The sequence below is a fragment of the Alligator mississippiensis genome, chromosome 3 (genome assembly GCF_030867095.1).
Source record: "Alligator mississippiensis isolate rAllMis1 chromosome 3, rAllMis1, whole genome shotgun sequence".
In the NCBI taxonomy this organism is placed as follows: Eukaryota; Metazoa; Chordata; order Crocodylia; family Alligatoridae; genus Alligator; species Alligator mississippiensis.
In genome coordinates, this window is record NC_081826.1 from 104,911,892 (window position 1) to 104,928,854 (window position 16,963).

The window sequence follows — 16,963 nt, forward strand, 5'->3', positions numbered from 1 at the left end:
ACAAATGGACACATGTACATTTGTTTCATAGTTTTGTAGTTGGTAGGGTCACAAGGGACCTAAGTAGATCATCAAGTCCGACCCCCTGCCATGGGCAGGAAAGAATGCCATGGTCAAATGATCCCAGCTTGGTGTCTATACAGCCTCCTTTTGAAGACCCCCTTCAGGTAGGAGCGAGCACCACTTCCCTTGGAAGTTGGTTCCAGATCCTAGCCGCCCTGACTGTGAACTAGTGCCTCCTGATAGCTAGCCTGAATCTACTCTCCATCAACTTATGGCCGTTATTCCTTGTTACTCCTGGTAGTAGTCGGGGGAACAGGGACTCTCCCATTGCCTGCTGGTCTCCCTTGGTCAGTTTGTAGACAGCCACCAGATCCCCTCTCAACCTTCTCTTGTGAAGGCTGAACAGGTTCAGGTCCTGTAGTCTCCCCTCATAGGGCCTGCCTTGCTGCCCCGATCATGTGAGTGGCCCTCCTCTGGACCCTCTCAATGCTGTCCACATACCTCCTGAAGTGCGGCACCCAGAACTGGACGCAGTACTCCAACTGTGGCATGACCAGTGTCGCATAGAGGGGGAGGATCACTTCCTTGGACCTGCTTGTGATGCATCTATGGATGCATGACAAGGTGCAGTTACCCTTCCTGACCGCGTCCCCAAATTGTCAGCCCATGTTCATCTTGCAGTCAATAATGACTGCAAGATCCTTTTCTGCCTCTGTGCTGACGAGAAGGGAGTTCCCCAGCCTGCAGGTATGCTGCTGGTTCTTCCTCCCCAGGTGCAGTACCCTGCACTTGTCAGTATTGAAACCCATCCTGTTCTCATCCGCTCACCCCTGTAACTTATCCAGATCTGATTACAGACTATCCCTCTCCTCTAATGTGCCCACTTCTCCCCATATCTTAGTGTTGTCCATGAATTTGAATAAGTTGCTTTTCACCCTCTCATCCAAGTCGCTAATGACGATGTGGAACAGTGCGGGCCCAAGGACCGATCCCTGGGGAAACCCCACTGCTCACATCCCTCCAGGTCAAAAATGACCCATCCAGCACCACTCTCTGGGTGTGATCCTCCAGCTAATTAGTGACCCATCTGACCGTGTAGGCATCAACACCACAGTCGCCTAATTTTTTTATGAGAATGGGGTGAGAGATGGTGTCGAAGGCCTTCCTCAAGTCCAGAAAGGCTACGTCCATGGCAACATCTGCATCTAAGGCTTTTGTGACCTGGTTGTAGAAGGTCACCAGGTCTGTCTGACAGGACCTGCCTCTAATGAACCTGTGTTGGTTGACCCTTGGCATAATCTCCCCTGTTGGTCCCTCACAGATATGCACCTGTATAATTTTCTCAAAGAGCTTCCCCGGGACCGAGGTAAGACTAATGGGCTTGTAATTTCTGGATTCTCCTTCCCCTCTTTTTTGACAATGGGGACCACATTGGCCCTTTTCCAGTCCTCTGGCACCTTGCCAGAGCACCATGAGTGCTCGTAAAGCTGTGCCAGGGGTCCTGCAATGACCCTGCTAATTCCTTCAGTACTCTGGGGTGGAGATAGTCAGGACCTGCTGATTTGAACACATCTAGTCCCACCAGAAGTTCCCTGGCTAGGTCCTCACTGACCCTGGGCTTGGTTGTGCATCCCCTGGGACCATTGGGATCCCAGTGGGGGGGATGACCTGGTCCCTGCTCAGAAAAATGGAGGTAAAGAAATTGTTAAAGAGATTAGCTTTGTCATCTGGTGTGACCACCAGATTTCCTAGTGTGTCCTGCAGCGGCACCATGTTACCTGGTACCTTCTTTTTACCCCCTATGTATTTAAAAAAGGACTTCCTGTTATTCTTCATCCGGGTTGCTAGTCCCAGTTCCATTTCCACCTTAGCCTTCCTAATAGCCCCCCAACAATCTCGAACCAAGGAGGTATAATCCTCCTTGGGATTGTCACCCTTTGGGCTTGCAGGATCGTCTCCTTAAGCAATGACCACTCTTCTTGGACTCCCAACTCCCCTCCCTTCTGGGACCTCAGAGCCTCCCTGAGTAGTCTCCTTACTTCATTGAAATCTGCCCTCCTGAAGTCCAGGGCTGCTGCCTTGCTGCAGGACTTTGTTTCCCTGCTCTGGATGGTGAATTCCAGTAGGTGATGATTGCTATTGCCCAGGTGGTTGAGCACCCACAGTCCCCTCGCCTGTGACCAGCACCAGGTCCAACAAGCCATTTCCCCTGGTGGAACTGTGCACTTCCTGGGTTAGATGGAGGTCCTGTAACTTGGCTAGAAACCTACGTGAGTGGTCAGACCTGGCTGACTGCTCTTCCCAGCAGATGTCCAGATAGTTTAGGTCACCCATGATCACCATATCCTTTGACTTAACTGCCTCCACAAGCTGACCTGAGAATTCCCGGTCCAGCTCTTCCCCCTGGTTGGGTGGCCTGTAGTAGACCCCCACCATTAAGTCCCTTCCCCCCCCAACCCCCTTGTATTCTGACCCAGAGCACTTCAGTCTGCCCCTCCTCTGGCCCAGTGTTGTTTGTTGAGGATATGTATTGCTCTTTGATGTAGAGCGCCACACCCCCACCTTTCCTCCCTGTTCTATCCCACCTGTACAGCCTACAGCCCTTGATGTTCACCGCCCAGTCATGCGTTGGATCCCACCAAGTTTCAGTGAGCCCCACTATGTCTGGGTTTGTGTTGGCTAGCAGGAGGGCAAGTTCTTCCTGCTTGTTCCCCATACTATGAGCATTGGTGTAGAGGCATTTAAGGCCTCCTGAAGGTGCATGCACTGCCTCCTAATCCCAGGATTATTTGGGCCCCTGTCTCTTACTTGGGTATGTCTTGTGCTTGTCACCTGTCTTGGCTGGGCTGTTCTTGTGGGTGACTTTTAATTCGGTGTTCTGTGGCTCCCTCTGTCCTCATCCTCCCCTTCCCCCAACGAGCCTAGTTTAAAGCCCGCCAGAGGAGATCAGCCAACTTGGAACTTTGGAGCCATTTCAAAAGGGTAGAAGTTGTTACATTCTAACTGTTATATGTGAATGAGCTGAGAATGATTCAAATGTAGCAAAACTGTTCCAAATTTAACTGTGCTTCATCCTAAAACTTAGAATGGCATTTCCCCCCCAATTTTTGGCTGCAACTATTAACTGAATTCAATACAAGTTCAGAAGTGTTTTGGTTGCCCAAAAATTATTCATAACCATCCTAAGACTAGAAAACTGTAAAGGGTACCTACAGACATGTTTGCTCATGTTCTAATTAGAGCATGTTGGAGTAGACTCAACTAATTGCGTCTGCTCTGTGTTCTAATTAGAACACTTCAGTGTCGCCTCACTGTAACAGGCATTAAACCTCCACATGTTTTTAAATGGCTGTGGGGGCACTTAATCTGAAGCTTGTTGAACAAGCTTTAGATAAAGTGTCCCACGGCCATTGGCAAATGCTCAGGGGCTTAATACATGTGACAGTGAGCCGTGTTAATGAGAGCAGCTGTCTGGGAACCGCTTTAATTAAAATGCCACTCCCGAGTACCTATAGGCAGCTAAAGATCACAAGAACACCTGATAACACATGCATGTGGTCTCTCAGAGATCTGACAGTGAATACCTCATGCAACCCTCTTGCAAATATTGTTATTTCTTGAGTATTCCCACCTGTAAAATGGGATTTACCCAATAGTAATGGATAACATTTACCCAGCTTTGTGGGGTACTCTTGGAATGAATTGTTGTAAAGTGCTTTGAAGATTAAAAGAATGATAAGAACTATATATGTTATTAATCATATGTCTTATTGCTTTCAAATGTCAGGCATTGAAAATTATGTCCTGCATTCTGAAAACCCTGTTATTGGACTGTCCATTTTCCCCTATTTTATGAAAGTCACATTTGCCATGGCTCAAAATGCATGAATATGGATTTTTTTTGCATGAAGCAAGCACCAAAACATGGCATTTATGGAGTTTGTAACAAAAAGCATTTTTGGAGAGCTGCACCATATGTTTCTATTTCCTGTTAATGGAGCGAGTACGATTTGTTAACAGCCAGCAAATGCATACATTGACAATATAGCCTAATGTTGGTGCCAAAACCCTACAGCATCTTGGTTCACAAGATATGCATCTGACTGGATGATTTGCATGTTTCTTATTTTGCTTGCAGCAGGCTTACTGAGAGAGAGAGAGATTTACTCTGAAAAATCAGTATGCTGGTTTTGAGGAGACACATTAAACAGTTTAAACCAGCAGTGCCTTCTAGCAATTTAGTAGCTTCCCTGCTGTAGTATCTCCCAGTACTTTCTAAATATTGCATGAGGTACTTAAAGGTGAGGACACAGATGTTGTGAATATCCATATCCATAAATCATTATTAATGACATGGCTTACTGACAGAGTTCTCTGGGTGACTGTTGCGCCTGCCTCAAATGAGACTGACAATGCCTTTAAAAATGCATCAGTTCTGTTCACTCTTTACATTGCACAAGCTTATCAAACATTATTAACCCTGTTATTTCTTGGGCAGAATGTAATAAATGCTCCCACACTTTTCTCCTGTGGCTTCTGTGAAATCTATTTTGGCAAACAGTGACTGAAACAAATCTTTCAAATTAGCAGGCTAGGAAAGTAAGAAAGATGGCTGGAAATATAGGTTGTCCTGATCCTCAAAGTAATCACCTTTATAGCACCCTTTACAGTTGGTAATGCTCTATAATACCTTTACATATACTGCTTGATACCCTCATAAGCCATACAGTGCTGTCAGAGACTAGCTTTGTCAGGGAAAGATACCATAAGATTGACATTAGGAACATAATATGTCTCACTAGGCTTGTGGGGGTTATTGGAATCTGGATATTTTCCAGGCAAAAATGTGCATATGTGCATTATATTTAGAACCACCCAAAAAAATGAATAGTCATGAAAAATAGTTTCCTTTACTTCATTGAAATTTCATTTGTTTGGACATTTTCAGGCCTACTCTAATTATATTAGCCTAGGATAATATATCTGGTGGTTTATTGACTGCTGTCTAGACAAATTTTATGGTTCTCATATGTCAGAAAGCATTACTATAGCTCACAATATAAACTAAAGCTACTGGGCAGAGTGCGCATGGTTTTTTTGTTTGGTTTGGGTTGTTTGGTTTTTCTTTTTCGTTTTACATATTAGTCTGTCTGATTTTGTTTGTTTTTTATTCAAACAGTTAGAAATTTTCTTCCTGCCTCTTTGCCATGTACAAGCCTGTTTTTAAATGTTAGTTTTCTTCACACTTCTCAATGGCCCAAGGGAGAGGATGCAGAAGGATGGATTTTCTATAATACAGAGCAATACTGGGCAATACAGAGGAGTGATGAAGGCAGACATGAGATAAGAGGAATAATTTTTATCAGTAACCTGCAGTAATAGAAATCTCAGCTTTTCTTCAACATCTGTCTTATACCATTTTAAAATGGGACCTTTGTGACTAGGAGTACACACTGGATGTCTCCACATTTTGTGATTTTTACAGAGGAAAGCCAGCTTCCTGCTATAGGCCTAAACTTTTCTTTTTAGTTGTCAAAGACTAGGAACTCTGCATTAAATAGTACTAGCTTTTCACACAATTAGCTAATTGGTCACATCATTACAAAATACATTCTCAAGGGATATTCACTGAGCAAGAAAAGAATCTCTCTCACACATGCTTGGGGCATTAGCCCAGATGGACACAATTTTCTTGTCAGGAAGGATCTGAAAGACTGTACATTGATGAATTTATTGGCACAACCTCATTTGAAATATGATTTGATTTAACTAATAATGGAGCTGGAGCTATACAAAAATAAAATTGATGAACAGATCAGAGAAGCTAAGGAACCTTTCCACTGAGATTGTATTTATTTAGCTAATATGACTGAGGTGGAAGCTTGATGCCAAAATAAGGCAGATATTTTGAAAGACAGACCATGAGACTAAAGCTGGGTAGATACAGTCCATCAATAGACACTGAGGCTAGGGACCGAAATGACACATAAGCCAGTATAAGTGACTGGAGATCAGTTCAATTTTGTAACATAACAAGGCTAGGGACAGAAGTTATACATTAGGTATTTTAAGTGATCAGAAACTGGTTAAAACCTTTAAAGAACAGAAGTTTAGTGCACTTAAACTGCTTTCAAAATGACTGAAACTGCTTTAAGATAAATTTGGATGGATGTGGTATCAGACTTAACAGATATAGGTAAACCTGGTTTATGGAACTTCTGTCCCAGATCCCCTCTCAATTCAAATTAACTCATAGTCCTCCAGGATCCCAGGATGCTATGCAGCCCTGGTCTGTGCTCTCTGCTCCAGCAGAGCAGGGCTGGCCCTGCCCCGACCTGTCAGTCAGGGCTTTTTCATCCCCTACAGCTGGGAGCCATGCCGATTCCCCTGGCCCTGTCCCCACACCTGCCAAAGGGCACAGCCCAGTGGGGGGTCTGGAGCCAGGCAGGAGGAAGATTTTCCCCCCACTCCCTCCTTAGCTGGCCTGCTGGGAGTCTGGCCATGTTCCCTCCTTGGCCAGCAGTCCAGTTAAGGAGGGAGAAGTGGGGGAGAGGGAAACGCCTCCTTCCTTCTGGCTCTAGACTCCCAGCTGTGCCTGGCACAGGAAGAGGGGAAGTTTTCCCCTGTCACTCCCTCTGAGGCTGGCCTGTGGCCAAGGAAGAGGTGTGGTCTGATGACTAGCATGGCTTCCAGCTTGGGCAAGGGGAGTAAAACTCCCAATGTGGCTCCCAATGTAGCCCCTTCGCTAGCACCAGAGCCAGGATGGGGTGAGCAATTTTCTCATCCCACTCCCTCCTCAGCCAGCCCACTGGCCAAAGAGGGGCATGGCTAGGGTACTCACCCAGCTCCTAGCTATGGGTGGGTGGGGAGTGGGGTGAGAGGCAGAAACTACCCTCTGGGGGCTTCCCTCCCATCCCCTTTCCCCTATGCCAAGGAGACCCCAGCTAGTGGTCCGGTGGGGAGGGTTCCCTCCCCAGCCTGCCTGGGGATGAGGAAGGGTTGTAGCAAGGGGACTTGCCCAGCTCCCAGCTGTGGACACAGGGGATAAAGGGAGAAATACCCCACCAGGGACTTCTCCCCTCCCTGCTTCTTCCATGCTGGGGAGACCTTGGCTGGGGGTCAGATGCTGGGGAGGGGAGGTTTTCCCCCTATGCCCACTCCTCAGCTGGCCAGAAGGCTGAGAGGTGTGCTTTAGCACCCTCCTCCCCCCAGGCTATTGGTATGGGCCACTGCAGGCATCTGGCTGTCTTTCTGGTTTGAAAAGGGAACATCAGTTCACTTTCTTATTGGTTTAATCAGGGCAGTTTAGACAAAACTGCAAAGATTGAATCAATTCAGTCTTGGGCTTTTTGACTGTCTGTAGTTCACCCAGAAGTTCAGTCCACATAAACCTCTGAAAAATAGACAAAACTAGTTTAAGATAAGCCTGGATGGATGTAGTATCTAGATTAACTTATTTAGGTTGAATCAGTTTATTGAACTGTCCCAGATCCCCTCCAGGTTCAAGTTAACTCACAGCTCCCCAGCATCCCAGGATGCTTTGCACCTCCCCCACAAACTGCCCTTTTCAAGGTGGGTGGGATAGTCTTGGCCCAAGCTGTCTGCTCCAGCTGGGCAGGGAGGTGTGCTCTAGCTCCCCCTGGCTTCTAGTCTAGGCCAGTGCAGGCATGTGGCTGCATTTTTGGAATCAGAAGTGAATGGCTGTTCACTTGCTTATTGGTTCAATCTATGGAGCTTAGATTAACTTGCAAAGTTTAAATCAATTCAGCCTTGGGCTTTGTGACTGTCTGTACTTAGCCTGAGAGACAGTGACCCATGAATAGCCAATACCCTCAGAGTCAGCATACTTGTATGGAATGTGGAAGATGGAATCAAGTTCTTGGTAGGCATCAGACAGAGCAGGTTCTTGAATCTGGGAGTCCAATCTTCCTGGAGAGTGCTTTCATGCACAGGCAATCAGGTATCCATCTGGCCAAAAATTCCATTCTTGAATTGAGAAATATTTTCTGAGTTTTGACAGCTGGCATTTTCTGCCAAAAATTACTTCTTGCAAGGATGTCAAAGAGATGACCCATGGCCTGGATTCAGCCAGTGGAGCCCTATCATATGGCCCACAGTAGTCTTGGACTACTACACTGCATGCAGTGCATGCCAACCCTGCCCCTGCATGCTAAATAAAGTGCATGGAGCCTATGTGGTGCAGGTTGCACATGGTATAAAGGCTGGAGCTGGCATGTGCTGCATACAGAGTGTGGGGCTAATCTCAGGTGTTTACTACATATGGCACCTTTGAACTCTGCATGATGGATTTGGGGCTAGTCTGGATGTGGCATGCAAATCAGCTGCATGCGCCAGATTTACATGCAGGGCCAGGCTGGCACAAGTACCACATGTGACATGTATCCTGGACTGGGCCCATGTGCTGCATGCCACACCAGGCTGAGATGGTGTGTGTTGCATGTGGCATGAAGGGGCTGGAGTTGCATATGTGATTTATGCAACATGCAAAGCTGGTCCAGGGCATGAGCTCCAGGCAGCACCTATACTGGCTTCACCCTGTGGGCTGATTCCTGCAAATTGGGGTTGTCTGTGGGCCCAGTCTGGCCTGGCATCAAATAGATGTAATTCTTACCTTCTTCCCTTTTATTCCAGCATCAAAAGTTGAAGATCTAGTTCTCTACACCTCATATCTACTGTAATTTTCTGAAGGAAGCTGTCATACATCCTTGCATTAGAGGAAAGCTGTGGAAGTAAAACTAAGACAGACAAATTTAAATTTTGTCAATATTATTAAAAGCTGTGTTCCCATTCAAGCAAGTTAGTATCAATTGAGAATGTGTGTGTTTTACGAGCATTAGGATTGATCTGCACAAAAAATTTAGTAGACCACATGCTGAAAAAGCTAATGACTTGGTGTATCTCTATGTATCATAATGGCAGATAAGGAAGACTGCTAGATCTAACTGCTTAATAGACAGGGCACTCATTTACCATGTTCTACTTTTTTTTTTCATTTGGACAATATACTTGTCTGAGGATTGTACATGCTCACAAAATAAATAAGAATGTATACTGTGTGATTCCTTTTTATTTCAAAATACCTTTTTTCTTAGAAAAAAAGAGAGATTGGGGTATGTAACAGGGAACCCAAACACTGTTACTTGGGCACAATGGAGGGAGAAGAGAAGGGACTGTAACAGGGAGTCAGGAGGCCCCCGTCACTTTAAGAGGATGCAGCAGGTTAAGCCAGGTGTGTGGGGATGTAGCTGCAGGAGTGCAGGCTGGCCTTTAATTAAGAGAATAAAACCCCTATGCCAGGCTGAGGAGGGCACATGACAGAAAGGGGGCATGGCTTCCAGAAATATAAACCCAGAGCATGAACCAGAGTGGGCAATCAGACCCTGCAGGCTGCATGGAAAGGAGCATTCCCCAGGGAAGCAGACTATGGGAAGCAGTGCTCAGGGATACCTAAGCTACCCACAAGGGTGAAAGTAGGCTATCCCTGGGAATTATAGGTTATGATCAGATATTGACAAACAGAGATGAACTTTATGGAAGCAGTTTGCTTGCATTTTGGTTGTGCTGGTGTATGTTTGTTTGTTTTTTTGTTGAATAACCAGAGGACTGGGAGTGGCTGTAGGGGTGGAGAAGGCCATGAGTGGGGTACCTGGTGGGCATCCTCCACTGCAAGGTTGAGGCCTGAAGAGCTAGGTTCCAAATCAGTGGACCTGAGCTGAGGGCCTCAGCTAGAGAAAAAAGGGGCTGAGGCCCAGCAGGCTGAAGCATGGACAAAGGGGTCCAAGGAGCCCAATGTTAGCCTGGACAGAAAGAGAAAGACTTGACTTTGGAGGTTGGGATCTGAACTCCAAGGCAAGCAGGCCAGGGTAAGCCCACAGAGTAGGAAAAGGGACTAGAAAGAATGCTTGCCAGTTTTTAAGGACATTTCCTGTTCAACATCAACAGGTTGGAAGCTTCGGTATTGCAAATGTCTATAAACAATCAAGTGAAACCTCCCTCCATCTCTCCCTCACCCAGCCACACAGACTGGGGTTACTCACACTCAAGAAGATGGTGAACTGTTACAAAATTGGGCATCCAGCCATGACCTTTGCCCTGATCCACAACTCTAAACAGCATGGCACCTTCCACACACCAAGACGGGACCAAGATTACTTCCCTGACATATGTTGGGTTACATCAGTCAAAAGCCACCCAGAACCAGCATTTTGCATTGTTTTAGATGAGTTTCCACACAGTGAACACCATCCATCACTCACCCACATTGGCCTGTAATTGCCGGTCATTAAATGTATAAGAAAACCAGATGGAGCTGCAGGAAAGCTAGTTGGTCTCTATTCATCTAGACTATTCAATGATCCATTGTTACCATCCCACAGAAAAATATTTCATTTGATGAAGCCTGTAAGTATTTCATGGTGCCCTCTATAAAGCAGTGCAATCCTCTGTTCCCAGAGTATTTTGTTCCCTGTACACTCCTTGCTTGGATGAAATGTGCTGCTCTAAATGAGTATGAAAAATCTAGTGATCCAGATGTTGCAGATCACCTGCTTGAATCGCTTGATGCTGCTCATCAGAAGCACTGGGAGGACTCAACTTCAAGACAATTTTTGCCATTTCAGTTGGAGGACCTGGGGCCTCATTTACCACCTGGGAGTGGCTCAGTGTCCCCCAGCCCAAACTCAATCATCTGTGTCAGCCAATGCCATCACCAAACACCTTCTGAAAGGGGGAAGAGGCCCCCATAACGTCAAGGATTTTGAGTGAATAATGCATAAGGAATGGTGTCGTTTCCATCAAAGTGTTCAGAACCAAGATCTATAAACCTCTTCACCAACAAAACTCGACTCTGTGCTGTGCAAATTAGAATCCAGCACTGCAACTGACTGTGACAATGTGTACTCAGAGTATCTGAAACATCTCATTCCTCAAGCTTGTAATTGTATTCTACTTTTCTTTAACTATGTTATACATGAATGATGAATTCAGTATGGCATTGAGAAAAAAATCTTTGGCCTACCCAAGCCTTGCAAAGACCCACGATTGGCAGCAAGTTACTGACCAATCTCCCTCCTGAGCTTCTGCTGCAATACACTTGAGAGACTTATTTGTGTGTGCTGATGACAGTGCCTTTGCCACCCAAGCTCATGACTTTTCAAGTGTGGAACTGATGCTTGATGGAGACATGAGACTGATGTCAGAGTATTGCCTAAAATGGTGCTTCAAACCAAATGTTTCAAAAACTGTCTTAAGTCTTCTGCATAATGCCAATGCTAATCATTAACTCATTCTTACTTTAAATGGTCAGTCTCTCAAATTTGAAACTGACCCAGTTTATCTTGGAGTCAACCTTGACCAGACTTTAATTTATAAATTACATCTCCAGAAAACTGCTTTAAAAATCAAAGCAAGGAATAATCTACTTGCGAAATTTGCAGGCTTCACTTGAGGTGCCAATGCCTCCATGCTACATTCATTTGTCCTCGCGCTGTGCTATTCAGTTGCAGAATATTGTGTCCCTGTATAGGCTCGTTCATCACACAGCAAACTAGCAGACACCTAGCCGCATGCTACAATGTGTCTTGTGTCAGGCATATTGCACCCCACTCCACTCCCATGGTTATCAGTTCTCAGTAATGTTGCTCCCCCTCATCTCCATTGCACAAATGCTGTAGTAAACTTACTAACCACGCTCCATGATAATCCAGTGCTGTCACTGGACCTGAACATATTCCATCCACCAATAGCTTGGCTCCCCTCAAGATGCCTACCCTTTCAAAATCTTTTGGACATTCCTTAGTTACTCCATGGCACAAAGAATGGTCAGAACAAGCACCAAAAATCACCATATCAGCTCTGATCCTAATCTGTCAACCAGAATTTAACTGACCATGCCATTATTTGGCTGCCTTAACTTGAACTGTTAAACTGTTTTTGAACTGGACAGGGTCACTGTGCCTCAAAACTATACCAATGGGGCCCTTGGAATGATAACAAATGCCCTTGCAGACAAGTTCAAACCATCTCTGAAATAGTTGACTTGTCCATTTACAGTGCTACCTGGTTGCCTTCAGGCTCTTCACACTGGTGATAAAATCACCTTAAGATGTCTGAAACAATATGCTGAAAATACATATGCTAAATTAATTAAAAAAAAGTGTAGGGACTATTGTGGTTGTGATTGTACAAAACTGTTTCACATAAAGATCAAAATATGTAAAACTTTGAGGAGTATAATAGTCTTGTAGACTTTTATCATTTCTTGGAGGGGAAAAAGGTGCATGTTATAGCTATACTGCTAAGTTATGTTGAGAGGTGACTGTAAAGGGATCCAGATCAAGCAACTGCCCTGGGATGGGGCCTGTACACTGCATGTTCAGCAGGTGTCTCACTTTCTTGCTTTCAAATCTCACCTGCCATGACTTGATGTAGTTGAAATAAAGTATAAAGAAGTAGCACCTACTCAAAGAAAGTTGACTGAGGTTGGCATGGGTTGACATTGGGGTCTCCTTCTTCCCTACATCCCACTCCTTTCCACTTGAGGTTCCAGTTGGTGCTGGCCACTCACATCTGGCCATCCTGAGTGACCGCCTAACAGCTGAGGCAGAGAAAGAAGCAGCTAGGTTGTCCAGAGTCGGCATGTTTCCACTATGCTCACAGGATTTTACTGCAAGTTCAGGGTCAATCAGGCATAGCCTGCATAAAGAAGCAAATAAACCAATAAAAACTCAAATGACCATGCCCTAGGCTCTTTGGTACTCCGAGCACCCTGGTTGCTTTTCCTCAGGCAATCCCAGTCCCACAGCAGTTGCCCTGTATTTGCTCAGTCTGTATGGGCCTGCCTGTCCTAAGCAATCCCCTGGAGTAATGTGGGGCCAGGGGAGTCACAAATCATGGCTTAGCCCCTAGTGGGTACCTGGGTTCTCCTGGCAGTGTGGTGATCCAACATCAGTCTGGAAAGCTCAGATGCTTGAGGGCCTGTGTTTCTAATCCTCTGCCTTCATGGGGAAACATGATGAGAGCCTTCATCTGTCCATGTGTTCCCCCCCCCCCCCATTCTGGGGTCATTATGAACTTGCGTAGGGTTTTCTGGGCTGGCATGAGCCAATGTGCCTCCCTCATTCACCCCCACATGCCCAGCCGCTGACAGCAGGTGTTCGGAGCCCCTGCAGCTCATTATCCCCTGCAGCTGTTGCCTTTGGGCCCCAGGTGGTGCTGTATGCACCAGCCATCTGCTCCCTCTCTGGGATGCAGTCTGACCCCACATGGGGCTGGGCTTCTGACCCCCAGCCCAATCCAGGCATGGAGCCTGGGGAACACTTGCTATGTGCTGGCTGCCTGTCTGGCAGTGCAGCGGAGCCTGCCCTGGGAAAACAGGCTTGTTGTTTCCCTGCAAGCAGTAGCTGGGAATCTGCTGTCTGTGGGGCATGATGGCAAGCGCTGTCTTGGTGAGTATGGTGCTTGGCTGGGCCCCTGCTACACAATGTACATTTATACTCTAGTCCACACAGTTGAGTTTCCAAGAATTTAGTTTGTGGAAAATTGCTTATAGCTGGAAGATATTTATATTTAATATATAACATTTTCCCTATGGCAGATTGTAAAACACACTTTGAATTCCCATGGAAGGGAGAACTAATAACTTTAGAAACAGTATGTATAGTGAATACCCACTCCATTTAATCTGCTCTGGTATTTATTTTGGTATTTGTATTCTCTGCTTGAAATCTATATCTAATCCATCAGTTCAGAATCCAGTTTCTATGGATGCTGGTGAATGGAGAATACATTTATGCTTGAGGTAAATTGCAAGATGTACCATAGTAGGAACTAGGAGTAGCTAGTGCTCACAGTGTAACATTAGACATGTGCCTCTTCTACTCTCTCACTGGTACTCACTTAAAAGAGATGGAAAGGGGAGTTGGGAGGGGAGTCTCCTCTAATTTTTTCTTCCTTTCATCAATATGGGGCTCATGGAATAGTACTGAAATTATTGAAACAAGAATTTGGTCCAAACTACTGTAATCCTTATTTGTGTTCATGGAAAAATGTAGATAATGTTTATTTACACATTCATATATACAGGAAACCTTCGCTATTTGCGGGTTCAGCATTCACAGTTTCAGATATTTGCGAATCCCAAACTTGCATTTTAAATACACTTTACACACTTACAGGAGCTCTTTGGGAGCTCTACGCTTACTGCCGCCAGGCTCCCGTCACTGCTGTTGCGCTCCTGCCATCACCGCCAGAGCCATGCCCCTCCCCAGCCACCGGGGGCACTGTGTTCATGAACGCAGACTGCATTCATGAATGCAGTGCCTTATTCGCGGATTTTGCCATTCGCAGGGGATACGAAAATGTATCCCCTGTGAGTGGCGAGGGTCACGTGTGTGTGTGTGTATTGCTTTCTTACTTTAAATTAAACATTTTAAAATGTGACTTAAAATGCTTTGCTACCCCTATCACTTGAATTATCCTTAAAGGGAAAGAATCTGAATCAAAATCTTCACTCTACAAATCCAAATATTATACTTTCAGTTATATTTCATAACCTATGTGACATTTGTGGGACCTGGATAGATCTGGGATGTAGGTGTTTTGAAGTCCCAAGATGCCAAAGCAGTCTATATATGGGTGAGGCTGTCTTAGAAGTGATAGCAGGAGTGTAAGGATAGGAAAGTAGGGTATAAGCCCTAAGCACTGCTTAAGGTGGAGTAACAAAATGGACTAGGGGGCATCTCATCCTTCCGTCCCCTGCTCCACCTCCTCCTGAACATTTCTGGCTTAAACCACAGCAGAGGTGGTGCAGGATTGTGTGAGTGAAGGGTGCTTTGTGAAGCATAGTTCAATGGGGTGGTATATGGGGCAGGAGCAGCAACTGGAGTTCACTTCAGCTGTTGATATCACCCCATTTTTTTCTAGCAAAAGTGGTGTCTTTTTAGCTGCTCATCATGGGTGTCTGTGACAAAAAAAGAGTCTCTAGAGCCACAGCCCTGCAAGGAAGGTACAGGGAAAGGCAGGATGGGGGAGATGAGGAGACTTCCCAGATGCAGTTTTGTCCAGCTATGCCTCTGAGTGCTAGCCCAGGAAGGCTTGGGGGTCTCAACTCCTAGGCTAGTCTAACATGGTAGGGCTGCACCAGAGCTGTGAACCATGGGATCCCAGACTGTTGGAAAAGTTGGCAAGAAACCAGTAAGGGTTCTTTCAGAATTCTGGTGGTCAAAACCAAGGCGCTTTTATTAAATATTTAATTTCAATGACCTACCATTTTTCAATGAAAACCAATTTTGTTAAAAAGTTTACAACCAATTCTACTGTCACTGCTGTATGATACCTTGGACCTATCCTAATACTTTGTCCTGTGCCTCTCTTGAGTATAAAGGACAAAATTGTACCTAGTGTTTATCATGTCAGTACTTTCTCCTGGGGCCTGGAAAAGAACAATACACTCATTCTCACACCATTTTAACCTGACTTGTTTTGAACCCAGGCAACCCTCATATCTTCACTTATTCCCACATGTATATTATTGTTTCAGAATGGTTCATTTTCTTTTTCTTAGAAAGAATCACTAGTGATTACAAATCCTGTCATTCACCTCTCTCCTATCTGCAGTTACAATGTGGAATGTAATATTCTAAACTACGAAACCACAGGGGAAGAATAGAACTTAATATTTCCCCAGTCTCCCACATTTCTGTCACAACTGGTTGCTACCACCTGCAATGATCAACAATATGCTAATGCCTAGTAAATAGTTTATACATTAGGTTTTTTGATTGAATTTCTTATTAGCACTTGGAATGAGATAACTGCATAGCCACTTTATTCCTTTTTTTCACCAGGCCTACCTCAGCTTGCATATTTATAACATGTACAATAATACCACCTATGATGATAAAAATATCTGAATAATATAACATTTTTAGTTTCTGCCATCTCCTCTGTTGTTGTCATGACTCTGTGACCTAGTCTTTTTTCCTTGAGTCTCATTCAGAATTTTGACATTAAAAAAAAAGGAGATAGAGAGAGAACCTGTTGTTTATCTCATACATTACCGTGATCTTTATGCAGAAATTGTCCCTCCTTGCATAACAAGAAATATTTCTTTTAACTAGACATAAAGTGATTGAAGACTCATTTAAATGGAGTCTGGAGATTCAAATATTGCTGGCAGTGGATGATCAGGCATAATGTAATGCTTTTTAAGGCTCAGACAGAAGTGACAATTTTCACCTGATCTGGCCACAGAAAGGGCTCTAAGCCATGACCAAACACAAGTGCACAGCCGCAGCCTGCTTCAAAAATGGCCAATAGGGCAAAAATCTAAAGGTAATAAATGAAAGTTCAGATGAAGGCATTTCAAAACATAGTGTCTTCTGTAACTTGTGTCTGCTCGCTTGCCAGCCTCCAAACTATTTTCAGAGAAAGGTAGTGGAGAGAGTTTGGTCTGCCCCTACTGAAGGGTGTGGTGGGTGCACTGGAACCCTCCCCCCCCACCTCATGGTGGGAGGGCTCCAACTCACCCACCCCACCCTCCAGAGAAGGCTGAGCATCCCCTAGAATAAACTCCCTCTCCTCCCTTTCCCCTCTCCTATTCTGAAAACAGGAACAGGCTAGGATGGAGGAAGGGCCATTGGTAGGCATAACTGGTTGCAGACTGGCAGCCAGCAGTTAGATTCCCCTCCCCCTGGAACCAACAGTGGTTGTTTTTGGTCTGGGGGACTGTTGTAACTCAGAACACTTCCTGCAAAGCATTCCGAGTTATAGTCGGAAGTTGTACTTCTGTCTGCACCCATAGTGTTACGGTCCCATGAAACCTCCATCCTCCTACATGTACCCGTCCCCTGTCTACATCAGGAAAGTGCATGTTAAAGCTGTAGCATAACAAGTCATGGGTGACAGAACATCAGTCCCAGGTATTAAATTAGAACAGGGG